A 22,122-nucleotide genomic window follows, 5' to 3' on the forward strand; every position below is an offset into this window, starting at 1 on the left:
TTTTTTTAAATAAAAAGTATATCAAAATTAGGAGCTATTTAGGTGATTTTTAGGGCCACAAAAGATAATTTAGGTTTTCATTTCGTTTTCGAGATATTCGCAAAAAGTGTGGGTCTATTAGGTTAACGTCAAGCTAGCAGACCCACAACTTAAATTTCATTTTATTTTAAATAAAGAATATATCAAAATTAGGAGCTATTTAGGTGATTTTTAGGGCCACAAAAGATAATTTAGGTTTTCATTTCGTTTTCGAGATATTCGCAAAAAGGTGTGGGTCTGCTAGGTTAACGTCAAGCTAGCAGAAGCAAAATTTAAATTTCATTTTTTTTTAAATAAAAAGTATATCAAAATTAGGAGCTATTTAGATGCTTTTTAGGGCCACAAAAGATAATTTAGGTTTTCATTTCGTTTTCGAGATATTCGCAAAAAGGTGTGGGTCTGCTAGGTTAACGTCAAGCTAGCAGACCCACAATTCAAATTTCATTTTTTTTAAATAAAAAGTATATCAAAATTAGGAGCTATTTAGGTGCTTTTTAGGGCCACAAAAGATAATTTAGGTTTTCATTTCGTTTTCGAGATATTCGCAAAAATTGTGGGTCTGCTAGGTTAACGTCAAGCTAGCAGACCCACAACTTAAATTTCATTTTATTTTAAATAAAAAATATATCAAAATTAGGAGCTATTTAGCTGCTTTTTAGGGCCACAAAAGATAATTTAGGTTTTCATTTCGTTTTCGAGATATTCGCAAAAAGGTGTGGGTCTGCTAGGTTAACGTCAAGCTAGCAGACCCAAAATTTAAATTTCATTTTTTTTAAATAAAAAGTATATCAAAATTAGGAGCTATTTAGGTGCTTTTTAGGGCCACAAAAGATAATTTAGGTTTTCATTTCGTTTTCGAGATATTCGCAAAAAGGTGTGGGTCTGCTAGGTTAACGTCAAGTTAGCAGACCCACAATTTAAATTTCATTTTTTTTTTAATAAAAATTATATCAAAATTAGGAGCTATTTAGGTGCTTTTTAGGGCCACAAAAGATAATTTAGGTTTTCATTTCGTTTTCGAGATATTCGCAGAAAGGTGTGGGTCTGCTAGGTTAACGTCAAGCTAGCAGACCCACAATTTAAATTTAATTTTTTTTAAATAAAAAGTATATCAAAATTAGGAGCTATTTAGGTGCTTTTTAGGGCCACAAAAGATAATTTAGGTTTTCATTTCGTTTTCGAGATATTCGCAATAAGGTGTGGGTCTGCTAGGTTAACGTCAAGCTAGCAGACCCACAACTTAAATTTCATTTTATTTTAAATAAAAAATATATCAAAATTAGGAGCTATTTAGGTGCTTTTTAGGGCCACAAAAGATAATTTAGGTTTTCATTTCGTTTTCGAGATATTCGCAAAAAGGTGTGGGTCTGCTAGGTTAACGTCAAGCTAGCAGACCCACAATTTAAATTTCATTTTTTTTAAATAAAAAGTATATCAAAATTAGGAGCTATTTAGGTTCTTTTTACGGCCACAAAAGATAACGAGTGCCCAGGAATCTACGTACCAAATTTCATCAAGTTACCTCAAAATTTAAATTGTGGGTCTGCTAGCTTGGCGTTAACCTAGCAGACCCACACCTTTTTGCGAATATCTCGAAAACTAAATGAAAACCCAAATTATCTTTTGTGGCCCTAAAAAGCACCTAAATAGCTCCTAATTTTGATATACTTTTTATTTAAAAAAATGAAATTTAAATTGTGGGTCTGCTAGCTTGATGTTAACCTAGCAGGCCCACACCTTTTTGCGAATATCTCGAAAACGAAATGAAAACTTAAATTATCTTTTGTGGCCCTAAAAAGCACCTAAATAGCTCCTAATTTTGATGTATCTTTTTATTTAAAATAAAATGAAATTTAAGTTGTGGGTCTGCTAGCTTGACGTTAACCTAGCAGACCCACACCTTTTTGCGAATATCTCGAAAACGAAAGGAAAACCTAAATTATATTTTGTGGCCCTAAAAAGCACCTAAATAGCTTCTAATGTTGATATACTTTTTATTTAAAAAAAATGAAATTTAAATTGTGGGTCTGCTAACTTGACGTTAACCTAGCAGACCCACACCTTTTTGCGAATATCTCGAAAACGAAATGAAAACCTATATTATCTTTTGTGGCCTTAAAAAGCACCTAAATAGCTCCTAATTTTGATATATTTTTTATTTAAAATAAAATGAAATTTAAGTTGTGGGTCTGCTAGCTTGACGTTAACCTAGCAGACCCACTCTTTTTTGCGGACATCTCGAAAACTAAATGAAAACATAAATTATCTTTTGTGGCCCTAAAAAGCACCTAAATAGCTCCTAATTTTGATATATTTTTTATTTAAAATAAAGTGAAATTTAAGTTGTGGGTCTGCTAGCTTGACGTTAACCTAGCAGACCCACACTTTTTTGCGAATATCTCGAAAACTAAATGAAAACCTAAATTATCTTTTGTGGCCCTAAAAAGCACCTAAATAGCTCCTAATTTTGATATATTTTTTATTTAAAATAAAATGAAATTTAAGTTGTGGGTCTGCTAGCTTGACGTTAACCTAGCAGACCCACACCTTTTTGCGAATATCTCGAAAACGAAATGAAAGCCTAAATTATCTTTTGTGGCCCTAAAAAGCACCTAAATAGCTCCTAATTTTGATAAATTTTTTTTTTTTAAATAATATGAAATTTAAGTTGTGGGTCTGCTAGCTTGACGTTAACCTAGCAGACCCACACTTTTTTGCGAATATCTCGAAAACTAAATGAAAACCTAAATTACCTTTTGTGGCCCTAAAAAGCACCTAAATAGCTCCTAATTTTGATATATTTTTTATTTAAAATAAAATGAAATTTAAGTTGTGGGTCTGCTAGCTTGACGTTAACCTAGCAGACCCACGCCTTTTTGCGAATATCTCGAAAACAAAATGAAAACCTAAATTATCTTTTGTGGCCCTAAAAAGCACCTAAATAGCTCCTAATTTTGATATATTTTTTATTTAAAATAAAATGAAATTTAAGTTGTGGGTCTGCTAGCTTGACGTTAACCTAGCAAAAAAATGAAATTTAAATTGTGGGTCTTCTAGCTTGACGTTAACCTAGCAGACCCACACCTTTTTGCGAATATTTCGAAAACGAAATGAAAACCTAAATTATCTTTTGTGGCCCTAAAAAGCACCTAAATAGCTTCTAATTTTGGTATACCTTTTATTTAAAAAAAATGAAATTTAAGTTGTGGGTCTGCTAGCTTGACGTTAACCTAGCAGACCCACACCTTTTCGCGAATATCTCGAAAACGAAATGAAAACCTAAATTATCTTTTGTGGCCCTAAAAAGCACCTAAATAGCTCCTAATTTTGATATACTTTTTATTTAAAAAAAATGAAATTTAAATTGTGGGTCTGCTAGCTTGACGTTAACCTAGCAGACCCACACCTTTTTGCGAATATCTCGAAAACGAAATGAAAACCTAAATTATCTTTTGTGGCCCTAAAAAGCACCTAAATAGCTCCTAATTTTGATATACCTTTTATTTAAAAAAAATGAAATTTAAATTGTGGGTCTGCTAGCTTGACGTTAACCTAGCAGACCCACACCTTTTTGCGAATATCTCGAAAACGAAATGAAAACCTAAATTATCTTTTGTGGCCCTAAAAAGCACCTAAATAGCTCCTAATTTTGATATACTTTTTATTTAAAAAAAATGAAATTTAAATTGTGGGTCTGCTAACTTGACGTTAACCTAGCAGACCCACACCTTTTTGCAAATATCTCGAAAACTAAATGAACACCTAAATTGTCTTTTGTGGCCCTAAAAAGCACCTAAATAGCTCCTAATTTTGATATACTTTTTATTTAAAAAAAATGAAATTTAAATTGTGGGTCTGCTAGCTTGACGATAACCTAGCAGACCCACACCTTTTTCCGAATATCTCGAAAACGAAATGAAAACCTAAATTATCTTTTGTGGCCCTAAGAAGCACCTAAATAGCTCCTAATTTTGATATACTTTTTATTTAAAAAAAATGAAATTTAAGTTGTGGGTCTGCTAGCTTGACGTTAACCTAGCAGACCCACACTTTTTTGCGAATATCTCGAAAACCAAATGAGCACCTAAATTATCTTTTGTGGCCCTAAATAGCACCTAAAATGCACTTAATTCTCAAACAACTTAAACTTATTTTTGAGCACTTGGGTCTGCCAGCTTTACGCACGTGAGAAGGAGAGGAAGCTAAAAGGAAGAGAAGGAATGGAGAAGGAGAAAGAGACGCTGAGAGAGGAGTCAGTAAAGCCAAAACAGAAAGTGGTTAGAGGTGCGGGAGAGTAAGGTGTAAAAACTTTTTAAAATTTATGCAGCTGAACTAAAGTTAGGACTGAAAAACGTCTGCCAGGTCTGTTAGTATTATATATATGATCGCTCTTTACGATTTTTTCGAAGCACAATCCATGCTCTATGTGTAAGCATCCTGCCAAGCTTCAAACTTCCAGTCAATAAAATGGGAAAGAAATGACAAAAAACCACTCATCCAAAAAATTGCTTGTGTTGGAGACATATAATGGTCCAATATCTACTCGACGAATTTCAGCAAGATATCTCAAAATTTGAGGAACTATTTTGCGTTCAAATAGATTGACGGGTACGCAGACAAATCAATTAAATTTTTCAATTTGATCATTTCCGTATGCTTATTCGTGGGTCTATCTATTCCCCTTTAAGGACTTAACTTAATATATCATTTCATTTTCATTATAGCTTACAAATTAATATTAAAATGTGCCAATATTTCACATCAGAAGTGATTTGATGAGTAAAGTACAAAAATAAGAAAAAAATTGAAAATGGGCGTGGCTGCGGCCCATTTTTAAGATAATCTATGACTAGTGCCATAAATCAAGCAATCCTAATGAAATTTGGTGAATGCATTATTTTTATGACAAAACCTTACTTGCTTTATGACGGTTTCTTGTGAAAATAGGTGAAATCCGTTCGAAGCCGCACCAACTTCTAATACCTTGCCCTCTGCATATTCTACCTTCCGTCCGTTTGTTACCATTATAACTTGGGCAACAATTGAGGCATCTTTTTTGATATTGATAAAGTATTGAAAATTGGAGAGAAAATCAATCTAACGCAGATTTCGAATTAGCGTAACACAAGTAAGTCTCGAATATTTTCAAACGATACTTTTGCGTTATTGATTCTTTACTTCCACATTTAAAATGAGTACTGACATCGAGTACAAGGTGGTATCAGAGCAACACAAAGGAGCACTTCCTGGTACTAGCCGTGTTTTTTTTACACACGGCAGTGGTTAAATAACTAGGTACAGAACAGGGAAATCGGAGACACAAACCTCTGGTAGCCATAATGTATAACATATAGCTGAATCAGTTGCGATGAATACAATTAGTGTAGAGCGTGAAACATAGACACATATTTCAGTTACATCTGAGTATAATGCGTATTGGAATTTAGTAGTACAAATTTTATGCGCAGCAATTTCAGAGGTGTATTTAAAGTTTGACGCTTAGCAGTCCATATAAAATTTAAGCGTAAACGTCTATAGATGTAAAAAAAAAACACAGCTACTGCTACACTTAACATTCAACGTCAGTTGCTTTCAAATTAATTAAAGGCGACGAGTTTTAATGATTTCGAAATATCTGATGAGAGGATTAGAGAATTAAAAGCATAAAACAAAGTCGTTTTATATATCAACTTAAAACATACAATTAATGCATAAAACGGTGTCGTGAAGCAACAACAAACACAAAAGAGATTAAAAGAAATACATAAAAACAAAAGCTCTCGAGATGTCAGCTTAAAGAAACTGCTCTTGAGATTATTTTCTACTGCCATTGACATAAAAAGCTTACATACTTATATGTGTATGGATGTCGTAGACACTGTAGCATTGTTGCAACAAAAACAGCGTCTTACCTCCTCAACTTCCCGGTTTCCCGCATAGCCTTTTTGTGTGTGTTGCGTTGGTGTTGCAGCAGCAGCAGAAAACGGAAGCGTAAAAGCGTTAAGGTCAGCAACACTTCTTTGCAATCAAGGCGCATAAAAAGAGAATTAAAGAAACTTAAAGATAATAAAAGCTATTAGAAAACAAGTAAGGAAGGCTAAGTTCGGGTGTAACCGAACATAACATACTCAGTTGAGAGCTATGGAGACAAAATAAGGAAAATCAATCTGGGGTAACCCTGGAATGTGGTTGTATAACATGTGTATCAAATGAAAGGTATTAAAGAGTATTTTAAGAGAGAGTATGCCATAGTTCTATGGATGAACGCCATTTAGGGATATCGCCATAAAGGTAGACCAGGGCTGACTCTAGAATTTGTTTGTACGATATGGGTATCAAATGAAAGGTGTTACTGAGCATTTTAAGAGGGAGTGGGCCTTAGGTAGTAATCCTTAGTTCTATAGGTGGACGCCTTTTCGAGATATCTCCATTAGGGTGGGCCAGGTGTGACTCTAGAATGTTTGTACGATATGGGTATCAAACGAAAGGTGTTACTGAGCATTTTAAGAGGGAGTGGGTATTAGGTCTATAGGTGGACGCCTTTTCGAGATATCGCCATTAGGGTGGGACAGGGGTGACTCTAGAATGTTTGTACGATATGGGTATCAAACGAAAGATGTTACTGAGCATTTTAAGAGGGAGTGGACATTAGGTCTATAGGTGGACGCCTTTTCGAGATATCGCCATTAGGGTGGGCCAGCGGTGACTCTAGAATGTTTGTACCATATGGGTATCAAACGAAAGGTGTTACTGAGCATTTTAAGAGGGAGTGGACATTAGGTCTATAGGTGGACGCCTTTTCGAGATATCGCCATTAGGGTGGGCCAGGGTGACTCTAGAATGTGTTTGTACGATATGGGTATCAAATGAAAGGTGGTAATGAGTATTTTAAAAGGGAGTAATCCTTAGTTCTATAGGTGGACGCCTTTTCGAAATATCGCCATTAGGGTGGGCCAGGTGTGACTCTAGAATGTTTGTACGATATGGGTATCAAACGAAAGCTGTTACTGAGCATTTTAAGAGGGAGTGGGCATTAGGTCTATAGGTGGACGCCTTTTCGAGATATCGCCATTAGGGTGGGCCAGGGGTGACTCTAGAAAGTTTATACGATATGGGTATCAAACGAAAGGTGTTACTGAGCATTTTAACAGGGAGTGGACACTAGGTCTATAGGTGGACGCCTTTTCGAGATATCGCCATTAGGGTGGGCCAGGGGTGACTCTAGAATGTTTGTACGATATGGGTATCAAACGAAAGGTGTTACTGAGCATTTTAAGAGGGAGGGGGCATTAGGTCTATAGGTGGACGCCTTTTCGAGATATCGCCATTAGGGTGGGACAGGGGTGACTCTGGTATGTTTTTGTACGATATGGATATCAAATTAAAGGTATTAATGAGGGTTTTGAAAGCGAGTGGCCCTTAGATGTATATGTTCTCGCGATATCGACCAAAATGTGGACCAGGTGATCCAGAAAATCATCTGTCGGGTACTGCTAATTTATTTATTTATGCAATACCACTAACAGTATTCCTGCCAAGATTCCAAGGGCTGTTGATTTCGCCTTGTAGAACTTTTTCATTTTCTTCTACTTAATATGGTAGGTGTCACACCCATTTTACAAAGTTTTTTCCAAAGTTATATTTTGCGTCAATAAACCAATCCAGTTACCATGTTTCATCCCTATTTTCGTATTTGGTATAGAATTATGGCATTTTTTCATTTTTCGTAATTTTCGATATCGATAAAGTGGGCGTGGTTATGGTCAGATTTCGCCCATTTTTTATACCAAGAAAAAGTGAGCTCAGGTAAGTACGTGGGCTAAGTTTAGTAAAGATATATCTGATTTTGCTCAAGTTATTGTGTTAATGGCCGAGCGGAAGGACAGACGGTGGACTGTGTATAAAAACTGGGCGTGGCTTCCACCGATTTCGCCCATTTTCACAGAGAACAGTTACCGTCATAGAATCTATGCTCCTACCAAATTTGAGAAGGATTGGTAAATTTTTGTTCGACTTATGGCAATAAAAGTATTCTAGACAAACTAAATGAAAATGGGCGGAGCCACGCCCATTTTGAAATTTTCTTTTATTTTTGTATTTTGTTGCATCATATCAATGCTGGAGTTGAATTTTGACTTAATTTACTTATATACAGTAAAGATATTAAATTTTTTGTTAAAATTTGAATTTAAAAAAATTTTTTTTTAAAAAGTGGGCGTGTTCTTCATCCAATTTTGCTAATTTTTATTTAGCACATATAGAGTAATAGTAGTAACGTTCCTGCCAAATTTCATCATGATATCTTTAACGACTGCCAAATTACAGCTTGCAAATCTTTTAAATTACCTTCTTTTAAAAGTGGGCGGTGCCACGCCCATTGTCCAAAATCTTACTAATTTTCTATTCTGCGTCATAACGTCAACCCATCTACCAAGTTTCGTCGCTTTATCTCTCTTTTGTAATGAGTTATCGCACTTTTTCGGTTTTTAGAAATTTTCGATATCGAAAAAGTGGGCGTGGTTATAGTCCGATATCGTTAATTTTAAATAGCGATCTGAGATGAGTACTCAGGAACCTACATACCAAATTTCATCAAGATACCTCAAAATTTACTCAAGTTATCGTGTTAACGGACGGACGGACGGACGGACGGACGGACGGACATGGCTCAATCAAATTTTTTTTCGATCCTGATTATTTTGATATATGGAAGTCTATATCTATCTCGATTCCTTTATATATGTACAACCAACCGTTATCCAATCAAACTTAATATACTCTGTGAGCTCTGCTCAACTGAGTATAAAAAAAAAATGAAAAAATGCATTCTATGACCGAGTGGTAAAAAATGCATGAGGCAGACATGGCAGCATAAACGAGCAACAGCAAATGACCAAAGACCTCTCGTTACCTACTGTTCATCTTTCGCATTCTTCTGTTTTTTGTGCTTCTCAAATCACTTCATTTAGGAGGCAGCACTTCTTTGTTCTTGACGTTTGCTTGTAATCTGCATTTTTAGCTACCTTCAATTTTTCTATTCTTTTCTCTATCATCATTTGTGTCTTTTCTTTAACGCTTTCTTGTTGACGCATCTCTGCCTATTTTGGTACACCGCATCATCGGGTATTGGCTTTTGTGAGTTAACGCTGTGCAATTAGAAGAGTTCTTTAGCTCTTATATCCAACATAATACCTAACGAATGATTCATGCTATAGTATATGACAAAGCCATTGCCAGTGATTCGTCTTCAATGCTTCATTTAACTACTGTCGGCTTCTTCAGCGAGCTCATCACACTTTGCTGCCGCTTTATTTTCTTGACTCATTTACTTTAGTCTGTTTTATAGTCTCAGCTTCGGGTTTATGATGTTCAGCTGTATTGCAGAGACTTTGTTCTGCAAAATTTGTGATGCCGATGTTAAATTAAGATCCGATTGGTAGAAGGTTTATATGCACGGCATGGTAAGACTATCACATGGAAATAATGCCAGAAGATTGAAGTGAATAATAATTCAACTGCTTGGCTAGGCCCATGAAGACCTCACATAGACTGAATGTGTCCGTAGTGTTACCAGAAGTTTATTTAACGACCAAAATGAAAAACCCTATTAAAAACCAGGAACTACGTTGTAAAATAATTCCTTCCTCTTGGCAAATACTAGAAGCTTTCTAGGACCTATGCCACTTGTTGCTTATAGATCTGACAGCTGTATCACTGTTAATAACTGGAGAAACTATCTCCTATATAGCAATGATCACTCATTCTTTTCGTTTACCGACGACTTCTAATCGTTTATGATACGAAACAGTGTTATAACGATTACGCCATGGTAAGCTATCCGGTGGCGGGATTCCATCTACGTCTAATACCTCCCGAATGAGAGGGGTGCTCTCTCGATCAAAAACACCTCATGATTTTGTCCAGAAAATGAATTTTTCCTTGATACGGACACTATAATCCTGCTTTTAGTTAAACATTTTCCAGCGTTCGTGGATGGACATGCTACCTAAGTCAGCATGTTACCCTCAGCTTAGCTTGGAAGAGAAACCACAGAAACGAGGAATCTATAGTAGCCTTATACAATTTTTGGGGTCTATAACTCAACAGGGCCGCATCGTGTCTTACCAGGCCAACTGTACCACTCCAAACTTATCAAGCCCAGGTAAAGGTTTATATTTGTAACCTGCCTAAGGTTAAATTACTTTTTCGCATTATGAATGGAGGTGATAGTTCTTGTATCAAATGCGAGAATAACCTCTCGCTCAAAGCCGAACGATTTCAGGCCTATGAGCCTATCTTCTTTTCTTCTTATAAAACCTAAGAAAGACTTCCGAAATACTATATCAGGAGACCGATTGAGCTATCGTTTCTTACGTAAGCTCACTACACTTATAGTTAAGGCAGAGGAAACCATACTGCTCTGCACCCCTTAGTATATCTCATCTAGAGGTTGTTCGACCTCAAAAAATGCACACTTGTGGCAGTTTTAGATGTTTGCAGGTGCCTTTATAATGTTCTTCAGGAGGCAATGACTTCGGCCCTAACAATCCTCCAAATCGACGCATTCATAGTTGAGTTAATCTTCTCAAACTGCTTACTCGCAGAAGAATTAATATGGAGTTAGGTCGATAAACGCTCCATCTGTTCATTAGTAGAGGCACTCCGGAAGAAGATGCTTTCTCACCACCCAGATCGTTAAACAACTACTACAATTAATGGAGGTGTGGGACCATAAGATGAGTGCCTGTTCAAGTATCAGGGAGCGATTTTGGATAGAAAACTACTCTGGACTGAAAATATAACACAGCGAGTAACGGAGTTTGTCGGAACGATTGGCCAAATCAGACTGCTACAACAAAGATGAAGTAAAAATAGCACATAAGCCGATAAATACATTAAAAAACATATATAATCAAACAAAATCAAAAATTCCACATACAGAAAAAAGCAATATAGTTTACGAAATCCCTTGCAATGGAAAAAACAACCAACCATGCCACAGCGTATATGTTGGAACAACAAAAGGCAAACTTAAAACTAGACTAGCGCAACACAAATCGGATTACAAATATTGCCAACATACTGCAAACCAAAAAACTGCACTGTACCAAAGAAATTAAAATTATAAGAAGGTTGAACACGCCAGTATAAGTTTTTTTGGCGAGTTGAGTCCAGAAGAACAAATTAGTGGAGTTCACCACATGCCACACACTATTTTTCGTGTTTGCCAAGTTCACCAAATACAAGCCGCGGCGAGCATATTTTCGCCGCGTAAAATATGAGAAATGTCAAAATACAAACAAATAGAATGAATAAAATTGATCTTGTCTAAGATCTTGTCTACTTTGTTACTCTTTCGGTAAAATGTATGCCGAAATTGGGGTGCTTTTTGGCAAAAAATTATATTGCTTGTTTACTTCTACCAATTGATTTTAACCGCGGCGGCCTTTAAATTCTTAGGTGTGAGGCAATTAACAAAATTTCATTCGTAACGTTTGATAACGTGAGAAATGCCAAAATACAAATAAATTGAATAAAAATCATCTTGTCTTGCCTACTTTGTTTCTCTTTCGGTACAATCTATGCCGAAATTGGGATGCTTTTTGGCAGGCAATTATGGTATTTGTTCTCTTCCACCAATTGATTTTAACAGTGGTGGCCTTAAATTCTTAGGTGTGTGGCAATTAACAAACTTTCATTCATAATTCATAATGTCCTCGCCCCACTGCGCGCGCAACTTTTGATGATTCTGGGTTCGAATACCACACATTTTATTTATTTTTATATTTTTTCTTCTTTAAATCATCCAAAATCAATCAATCAACAACCAAAATCATCAAAAGTTGTTCACAAGGCCACAGAGGAAGCCCGAAAATATATAAAAGAGCCCAATACACCAGGCCATCAGAAAAATATGTAGGCTTACTGGAGTATGTTAGAAAAATTTAAGTTAAAATACTCATCCATAAATGAATGCTGCAAAGGAAAAAGTAATATACAAACCAAAGGATAATCGAGCTATCTTCTTTGTACAACATATAAATGTGTTTAGAAGTCAGAAATACCGTTACTTAGTATGTATGTCCCACGCATTCACACACCGCTCACTAGACTGAAACTCAAGCATCATGCATATAACTGCTTGTTTGGCCAATAGCATTTGTCAGCTAATGTGGCATAGCTGTATAGACTGCTAATTTGTTGTAGGTTTCCGTGGGTTCAAAGCCCGGCCAACTTAATTTTTCTTTATTTTTTTTTTTAGCTGAAATTATAAAAATGCGCCAAAATAGCAAAATTTTGCCGATAGGCGTTTCACAATATCAAAGAAACATTTTTTAACCAAATTTCAAACATTGTTTGAAATTTCTTCAATTGTTTGAAATTGTTCTCAATGGTAAAAGAGCCATCGAAAGCTGGCATGGTAATAGGCGACCATATATAATAGCAAATGTCGCTAAAAATATGCAAACATTTTTCCTAACTTCCATACCCGCCTTCTCCTCACCAACAAGCACAAAGGTCAAACCAGAGACAAAATTAGAGTTGGGTCGTTTCGTTCTGAACGTGTTCAACTGACCGGGTCTCTCAACTGAACAAGTGAACTAGATCTTCGATTTCGGTTCTATTTGTTCTTTTAGTTCTTACACAAAGCATTGCTGCATACACACCCTCATCTATACTTATTGGCTTTTTTCGCGGGTGCAAGCAGCAGTGAACAAATTTGCTTGAAAAAAAAAGAACGGATGAACAAAAAGAACAACTTGTTCGTTCATCAGAAAAAGAACGAAAGATTCGAATCTCTGAAATGAACGAAAAAGCACAACTCTAGACAAAATATTAAATTTTGATTTTGTGTCGATTCTTATTACCAACACATTCAAACATTTCGTCCGGCCGCGTACATATAGGCCAAAACTAACACAACATTAGATTTTGGCGAGGAAATCTTACATTCCCGCCTACGTCATATGGTACAAGGTTAAGTATTGCATTTCGCATCTCTAATGAATGCTGCTAAGTAAAAAGTACTATACAAACCAAAGAGGATAATAGAGCTATCTCCTTTGTACAACATATAAATATGTTTCCAAGTTAGAAATTATATATATGTCCCACGCATTCACTCATCATTCCCCACTCACTAGATTGAAATTCATCCTTATAACTACCTATTAGGCTATCGATTTTCACAAGCTATTGTGGCACAGCTGTTTAGTCAAGTACATTGTTGTAAGATTTCGTGGGTTCAAAGCACGCTCTAGTTGATCCTTTTTTATTTTTTTTTTAGCTGAAATTATAAAAATGCCCATATAAAATAGCAAATGTCGCTAAAATATGCAAGCATTTTTCCTAACTTCCATACCCGCCTTCGCCTCATCCACAAGCACAAAAGTCAAACCAGAGACAAAATCTTAAATTTTGATTTTGTGTCGATTCTTCTTACCAACACATTCAAACATTTTGTCCGGCCTCGTACATATAGGCCAAAACTAACACAATCTTAAATTTTTTGCCGAGGAAATCTTACATTCCCGCCAACGTCTCATTCTGAAAATCACAAACATAAGAGGAAGAACAAAAAATAGAAAGAAGTCAGACAAAATTTAAAATTTGATTCTTCCTACTAACCCATGCAAACTTTTCGTCTGGTCTCGTACGTATAGGCCAAAACTAACACATTCTTAGGCGAGGAAAACTTCCAATCAATCCCTCCTACTTACTTCTCGTTAAGCAAATTTTCTTTAATTTATTTTGCCAGAGATTTTAAAGGCAAATTTTGACTTCACCAGGCGCTCATAAAAACTAGCGCGTATCCGTCAAAAATATGAAACGAATTTTTTGGTGTACGTACGGACACATGTATGCATCTCCTTTTGCGCAAAGAATTTTACGCACGAGGGTGAGTATAGCCATATCATATTTCGCACTTTAGAAATAGTAGAAAAAACCCTCTTTCGTTCCCGCCTTCATCTGATCAACAAACAAACAAATTACAAAAACCCATTGATGCAACCAAAACATTTGCTTATTTATATGTTTTTGCACAGCTTTCATATGCAACTAATGCAAACAAAGTATAATTAAACACTTGTTTTGGCAATTGTTATTAGTTTTCAAACACCAAAAACTTGTCCTTGTTTTGGTATCTTTGTTTACTTTTTAATTTTCTCACACACTGCTTCACTATATATGTACATACATATGTACACAGTTCACTAGCTTGACCTTTGTTTTGATTTGATGGAAAACAAAATATTTGCTTATTTATATATTGTTGCACAGCTTTCAAATACAACTTATGCAACACAAATATAATATAAACACTTATTTTGGCAATTATTTCAAAATTAAAATACAAACACTTCTTTCCTTTGTCACACTTTCACACTTCTTCCTTTTGCACATTTTTGTTTTGCTACATCTTTCAGCAATGGCCGACATTTAAATCAACAACACAACACAAATTTCACAACAAATATTTTTTCTTTCAGACCACTTTTTGATATTATTTACACTATTTCATATTTCTTTATTTCACTCAGAACGGTTTTTTACTTTGATTACTTTAATTTTACTAAACCGACAAACCACCACTTATTAATTCATTTTTGAAAGAATTACTTCGTATTTCTTTTCTTATTATTTTCAGCAATGGCCGACATTGCTTAAATTTGCACTTCACATAGTTTCTTTTGTTACTTCACTTTTTAATCACAATTTCTTTCTTAATCCTTTAAAGCACTTCACTTTTCAACAACACTTTAGAACTTATTTAAATAATTATTCACTGATAAATAATTATTTAAATAAAACCAAAAACTACGCGACCGACCAAATCCAAAACAAAACTACACGAAAATTCAATTAGAATTCGTTTTCGCCGCGCGGTGCGAAAGACGTGCCAAAGAGTATGGTGAACTCCACTAACCTGCTCTTTCAGAAAATTTTTGTTTTCTCGCTGAATTTTGAAGCAGCGAGTTCAACCTTCTTATAATTTTAATTTCTTTGACTGTACTGAAAACTCCCACTCACCAAACTTTGACAAAGCTACTATTCTTCAACAAGAACAATATTACAGAAAACGATTTACTCTGGAAATGCTTCACATTATTAACACACCAACCAGTAAACGAATGAACTACATAACGGACGTAGATAACTCTGCTAGCTTCTATAGATATTTGTTGACAAACAAACGATCAGTGATAAATTCCACGTCAAGTGATACACACGTGTAAAAAATGTATGTTATAATTTTTTTAAATTTGTATGTTAGAAAATTTTTTATTTATTTATTTTTTTTGTTGTTTTTATTTTTTGTAGTGTTCACCCTGAAGACGATTACCGTGTGTAATCGAAATATATTGGTAATATAAAAAAAAACCCTTGTATTTTTATTTCAACTCAGACCTCAAGCCAGCTAGAAAAAAGTGATTAGTTAACAAAAAGGTCGCCACAATCAAAATTTATCCCCCTGAAGAAGCTAGAGAGACTAGCGAAACGTCGGGTAGAAAGATGAAATAAAGTTTTTATTTTACATCTAAAATACATTGGTCAAAAAAGCCTAACCAAAATTTAATTCTATAAATAAATTGACCGGAAAAAGTCATTATCAAAATTTATTTTATTTTATTTAATTGTCTTTATTCTATCATAATTTTTTTTCATTTTATTTAATTTAATTTTATTTTGTTTTATTTTATTTTATTTTGTTTTATTTTATTTTATTTTATATTATTTTATTTTATTTTACTTATTTTTATTTTATTTTGTTTTGTTTTGTTTTATTTTATTTTATTTTATTTTTTTATTTTATTTTGTTTTGTTTTATTTTATTTTATTTTATTTCTTTTTATTTTATTTTTTTTTTATTTAACTGGTGGTGTGATGGTAGCGTACTCCGCCTACCACACCGAAGATCCAGGGGTCACGCCCCGCGCAAAGCAACATCAAAATTTTAAAACAAGGTTTTTCAATTAGAAGAAAATTTTTCTAAGCGGGGTCGCCCCTCGACAGTGTTTGGCAAGCACTCCGAGTGTACATCTGCCATGAAAAGCTCTCAGTGAAAACTTATCTGCCTTCCAGATGCCGTTCGGAGTCGGCATAAAACAATCAGGTCCCGTCCCGCCAATTTCTAGGAAAAATTAAAAGGAACACGACGCAAATTGGAATAGAAGTTCAGCCTAAAATCTCTTAGGAGGTTATCGCACAAATACACCGGCATATATTTACACTTACAGCGTATATATCGATACATATATAATTGTTTATACCCTAGAAATATAGTTTGCCGTAAAAAGGGTTCAAAAATTTCATTTTTATAAATTGCTATTTTCATAAAAGATTAGTTACAAAACCTTACGCCTTGTTGAAGGTGATGATTCGTGAGTCAGGCGCACCATGTGTAAATACTACTAAGGCCCTTGGTAAAAGCAATTTGTTGAAATAACCAAGTAAGGTTTTTTAAAAAATTACAAATCTGAACCCACATAAACGCATACTTTGTAGTTTTTGTTATGATTGATGTTTCAAAGTTTAATTATAGAATATATACATATGTATGAACAATTAATAATGGATGACTCGAAACATAATTTATTTTTTCCGGAATACATGTACCTACACTTTTTTATATTTATATATACACACTTGTACGCTAGTCCAATATCAATACTGGAAACCAAAAAGAATTAAAATCTAAAATCATTTATCAAATTTGTTTTTTTATTTTGAACATGGCTCAAGCACAAATTTGACAGCTCTGTGAATTTTTGAATACTTGTCGATTGCAAATACGCCGCACTCCAGAGATATACAATCAGCACTTGAAATGTCAGTTTAGCATGCAAAGCTTCATATTAAGCGAAATACATGCAAATATTCTAACAGGAATAAGCTTATAAATCAAATGAATGACATATGCAAAAAAAGAAAACAAAAAACGAGGAAGACAAAACATGTTAACCATTTTTAGAATTGTAAATTGAAAACAAAAACCGAAATATGAAAAAAACAAAAAATGTTGAAAAGTATTTGTGGCTTGTATTTGTTTTGCATACTCATAACTATGTTAATCTGACATCTCAACAGGTGGCAACAATTACTCATTTGCTGTAGATTGCATGACACGGCTATGGTGGTCCAAAGTGTTTGTCAACAGAGCACTTGAATGTTCAAGTGGTACGCCTTTCGATGTTTGCTTGTTTAAAATGCAAGCAAAGCAAGCACTAACAAATCAATATGTATGTAGGTGATTTTGTAGAGATATAAAATAAGTAGAAATGTTTATGATCAGGTGGAATCGAATAAGATATACTCAGCTAAGAGCTTTTAACGTACAATTTTGTGTGTTCAATGGGACTTGAAGATTCTTAAGATTTACAATTTGGACCGGTTTCTTTCTTAGCTTTCCGAGAAGTGAACCAGTGGCCGCCCTATTCGAAAGAATTATATTTATGGTGCATTTAGTGCAATGCTTCCGTTTCGACAAGCTTAATTTTTGGTACCCTGCCTTTTAGGCAGCCTGCCGAACAGTTTAATCTTATATGTTAAAGCGAACGAAAAATCTTTTGGTAACTTTATAACACTAAATCGGAGGAACCAATTTTTAAAATCATAGATAGTTACGTAAAATTTCGTATATTATTAAGAAGAAGAGCAAGCAACAGTGATAGTTATACAAAAAGCCTTAGGCTGAACAAATGAAAATGGAATGTAAGAGATAGGAGTGGAATTGGGAGTCGGAGAGAAAGGCGAAAGGAATAAAGAATATAGAGAAAGTGAGGGAGAGGAAATAAAGTGGGGTTAGAAAATGGAGAAGGTGTGCAGGGAAGATGGAAATGAGAGGAACCTGGAGAAGGGAAGTACATGAAAAAAAAAATGAAGGGAGGTTTATGGTGACGAATTGGTAAAAGAAGAGAAAAGAATCACAAAGGTGATGGGGAAGGAAAGTAAGAGTGAAAAGGATAATACAGGGAGAGAAGAAGGGCGAGCAAGCAGAAGCTATAGTTTGTCAGCTGCCTCTGTTTACTGAAAAAGAAGATAAATCACAGAGAGCAATATTATCGGCAGAGGAACGGCTCAATTATTTATCTATAGCTTACATGTAAAGATGAATGCGATATTAAAATTTTTATTGGTGTTAGACACATATTCATAGTTTCATAGTGGTATATAAAAACAAATATGTTAAAGTCGGCGGGTCAGATAAAGCAGGTATTCCATATTTGATATAGAGATTCCATATATTTGGGGAAATTAGGGTAGGAGAGGTAGAGGGAGTCTGGAAAGAACTGGCTCTGAGTGGGTATGGAAGTAGAAATTGGTGTGCAAGTAGAAGTGGGAGTGGGAGTTGGAGTAGGAGTTAGAGGAACATAAATTGAATAAAGAAAGGGAATAAATATAAACAATAATAAGAAGAAAAATAGAAGAAAAAGTATAAGGTGCTAATTAAAGAGAGAAATTTAAACAAACCAAATTTTGGGTAGAATAAATGTGTTAGATACTTTAGTTTAAACGTAAATTTTAAATTTTTCGCATGGATATTGCATAAACTTTATTCAACCGGGACCAAAATTTACATGTGCTTTTCTAAACCTTGGTATAATCATTTAAAAGGGTGAGACTGAAAAAAATCGTTAATTTTATATATAAATATCACCCACCCCGAGCAGTTTAAGGGGCGGGGCAGGTATGCTAAGATGCGTAAGAGGTTACTAAAATATCGAAATTTCCAGCGAAATTCTGTCTTTACCGCTATAACAACAGCAATACGGACCACCATACTGTTTTTATCATAGAAATGCTTGCACTCTGTCTTCAGCCTTAGCTTTATTGATTCAAAAATTTTTCATAGGTATTATAATTGCTAACAAAGAATTTTTATCTCTGAACCAAAAATTTAAATACATAACATAATACAACATAAAAAAATAATTGGAAGTAATAAGCGCGCTATTTTATTAAAAGTTAAACAATTTTACGTAAACGTATTCGTAAACCTAAAAAAACGGGTACCGGTGCGTATACGCAATATTTTTTTATTGTTTGGTATAGAATAGAGTTACGTACATAGAAACATACAAATTATGGAAATATAAGCGAGTTAAAAATGAATTTTTATAATATGCGATTTCTTTTATTTTCAGGTAAGATAACGATCCACTTACGCATAATCAAGAAACACTCTCAAAGTAGTAAGTCACTAAATCTTTATTATTTAAAAACACGGCATGAGAAAGTTAAAAAATGTTTTAAATAAAACTTATAAAATAAAAAAAAAAGCTTTTGAAGTGCCTAAATTAAAAAAAAAAAAATACCTTTAATCACTGGTTGAAAATTATATATTACCCTAAATTTTTATACTCAGCTGAGCAGAGCTCACAGAGTATATTAACTTTGTCCGCATAGCGGTAATCCGTAACGACATAAACTAATCGAGATAGATATATACTTTTATATATCCAAATGATCTGGGCGAAAAAAGAAATTCATTTAGCCATGTCCGTCCATCCGTCCGTCCGTCCGTAAACACGATAACTTGAGTAAATTTTGAGGTATCTTGATAAAATTTGGTATGTAGGTGTCTGGGTACTCATCTCAGGTCGCTATTTAAAATGAACGAAATCGGACCATAACCACGCCCACTTTTTCGATAACGAAAATTTCGAAAAACTGAAAAAGTGCGATAATTCATTACCAAAGACGCCTAAAGCGATGAAACTTAGTAGGTGGGTTGAACTTATGACGCAGAATAGAAAGTTAAGAAAATTTTGGACAATGGGCGTGAGTACTGCCCACTTTTAAAAGAAGGTAATTTCAAAGTTTTGCAAGCTATAATTTGGCAGTCGTTGAAAATGTCACAATGAAATTTGGCAGGAACGTTACTCCTATTGCTGTATGTGTGCTAAGTAAAAATTAGCAAAATCAGATTACGAACACGCCCACTTTTAAAAAAAATTTTTTTAAAAGTCAAATTTTAACAAAAAATTTAATATCTTTACAGTATATAAGTAAACTATGTCAACATTCAACTCCAGTAATGATATGGTGCAACAGAATACAAAAATAAAAGAAAATTTCAAAATGGGCGTGGCTTGGCCTTTTTTCATTTAATTCGTCTAGAATACTTTTAATGCCATAAGTCGAACAAAAATTTACCAATCCTTGTGAAATTTGGTAGGGACATAGATTCTATGACGATAACTTTTCTCTGTGAAATCGGTTAAAGCCACGCCCAGTTTTTATACACAATCGTCTGTCTGTCCTTCCGCTCGGCCGTTAACAGGATAACTTGAGCAAAAATCGATATATCTTTACTACACTTATTACACGTACTTATCTGAACTCACTTTATCTTGGTATAAAAAATGGCCGAAATCCGACTATGACCACGCCCACTTTTTCGATATCGAAAATTACGAAAAATGAAAAAAAAAATGCCATAATTCTATACCAAATATGAAAAAAGAGATGAAACATGGTAATTGGATTGGTTTATTGACGCAAAATATAACTTTAGAAAAGACTTTGGGTGGGTATTAAGTAGAAGAAAATGAAAAAGTTCTGCAGGGCGAAATCAAACGCCCTTGGAATCTTGGCAGGAATACTGTTCGTGGTATTACATATATAAATAAATTAGCGGTATCCGACAGATGATGTTCTGGGTCACCCTGGTCCACATTTTGGTCGATATCTCGAAAACGCCTTCACATATACAACTAAGGCTCACTCCCTTTTAAAATACTCATTAGCACCTTTCATTTGATACCCATATCGTACAACACACATTTTAGAGTCACCTCTGGTCCACATTTATGGCGATATCCTAAAATGGCGTCCACCTATAAAACTATGACCTACTCCCTTTTAAAATACTCTTTAATACCTTCCATTTGAAACCCATGTCATACACAAACACAAACACCCTGGAGGTTACCCTAGGTTCATTTTGCTAAATGGTGATTTTCCCTTATTTTGTCCCAAAGCTCTCAGCTGAGTATGTAATGTTCGGTTGCACCCGAACTTAGCCTTCCTTGTTGTCTATTACTCCGGCTCTGAATATGAACAGAGACGTAGCATAAAAAAGTGACAGCATTTATTTTAGTTACTCTGCTACGAGCTACGTCGTGTTTTAGAGCAGAGAAAATAAAAGAATAAAAAACTCCAAAATAACTGCTATTTGCAATGAAGCGAGAGCAAAAAAAGAGTAAGATAAAGTGCTGCATAACAATGCTTAACAGAGAAAATAGCATACATTTTTTTTGGCTCTCGCTACACTACAATTAGCATTTCGTGTGGAGTTTTTATTGTGCTATTTTCTCTGCTCTAAAACACGACAAAGCTCGTAGCAGGGCTTAAGTAAAGTCATCACGTTTTTAAGCTACCGCTCTGCCCTGTGCTCTGTTCATGTTTAGAGTGGGAGCAGTAGCAGAGCATATTTTTGGCTGCTAGTGTCACTCTAGAGTACCAAATGCAAACAGTGCTTTTAATAGTTTGAAGATATCGAACTCGATTCTAATAGTACCTTTTTTTCGAATTGGCAAATCAACAAAGCCAAATTTTTTGAAATATCCATGATCCACAAAATTGCCAAAAATTAAAATTTTGAAAAAAATAAAAAACAACGTTCATAATGATCCTTTCATGACACTCTTATCAAACAAAAAGCTTTTAAGTGGTATAGATATAGCAATTTATCAGAAGGATAGAGCACTACTTTAAAACAGCGGGCCAAAATTGCAATGAAGAATGGTTGAACTGGGCCCGTATTACGTGTTGCCATCAGTGACTGAACCATTTTTGCTCAAGCGGTAAATATGCAACTGTCAAACTATTTCTAAGTTATGGATTTAACGAGTACCATTTGTCGCAAGTTCACATAAGCCATTAATCCGATTCACTATTTCGGAGGTATTGTGATTTAAAAAATGATTTTCGATCACGGATCGTAGCACATAATACGCGCCCAGCTTCCGAAATGTATTTATCAGCATATATTTGGCGGGTTTGAGGAATTTTTCTTTCTATTTTTGGGCGAAAATATTACTAAAAATAATAATGATAGTAATTAGTGGAACTCAC

General features: G+C 34.6%; 1 protein-coding gene across 9 annotated transcripts in view; it reads left to right on the forward strand.

The window, feature by feature from the left end:
• Positions 1-22,122, forward strand: part of LOC137238021 (sterile alpha motif domain-containing protein 5-like) — an 801,561-nt gene that overhangs the window by 158,888 nt on the left and 620,551 nt on the right. The window contains exon 2 of one of the 9 annotated variants that reach the window (XM_067762528.1): positions 19,188-19,235. The exons of the other annotated variants lie outside the window; for them this stretch is intronic. The gene's annotated coding sequence lies outside the window, so the exon portion shown is untranslated. The remainder of the gene's footprint in view (positions 1-19,187; positions 19,236-22,122) is intronic. 9 annotated transcript variants of the gene reach the window in all.

This window comes from Eurosta solidaginis, chromosome 1, assembly GCF_040869045.1.
Source record: "Eurosta solidaginis isolate ZX-2024a chromosome 1, ASM4086904v1, whole genome shotgun sequence".
NCBI lineage: Eukaryota > Metazoa > Arthropoda > Insecta > Diptera > Tephritidae > Eurosta > Eurosta solidaginis.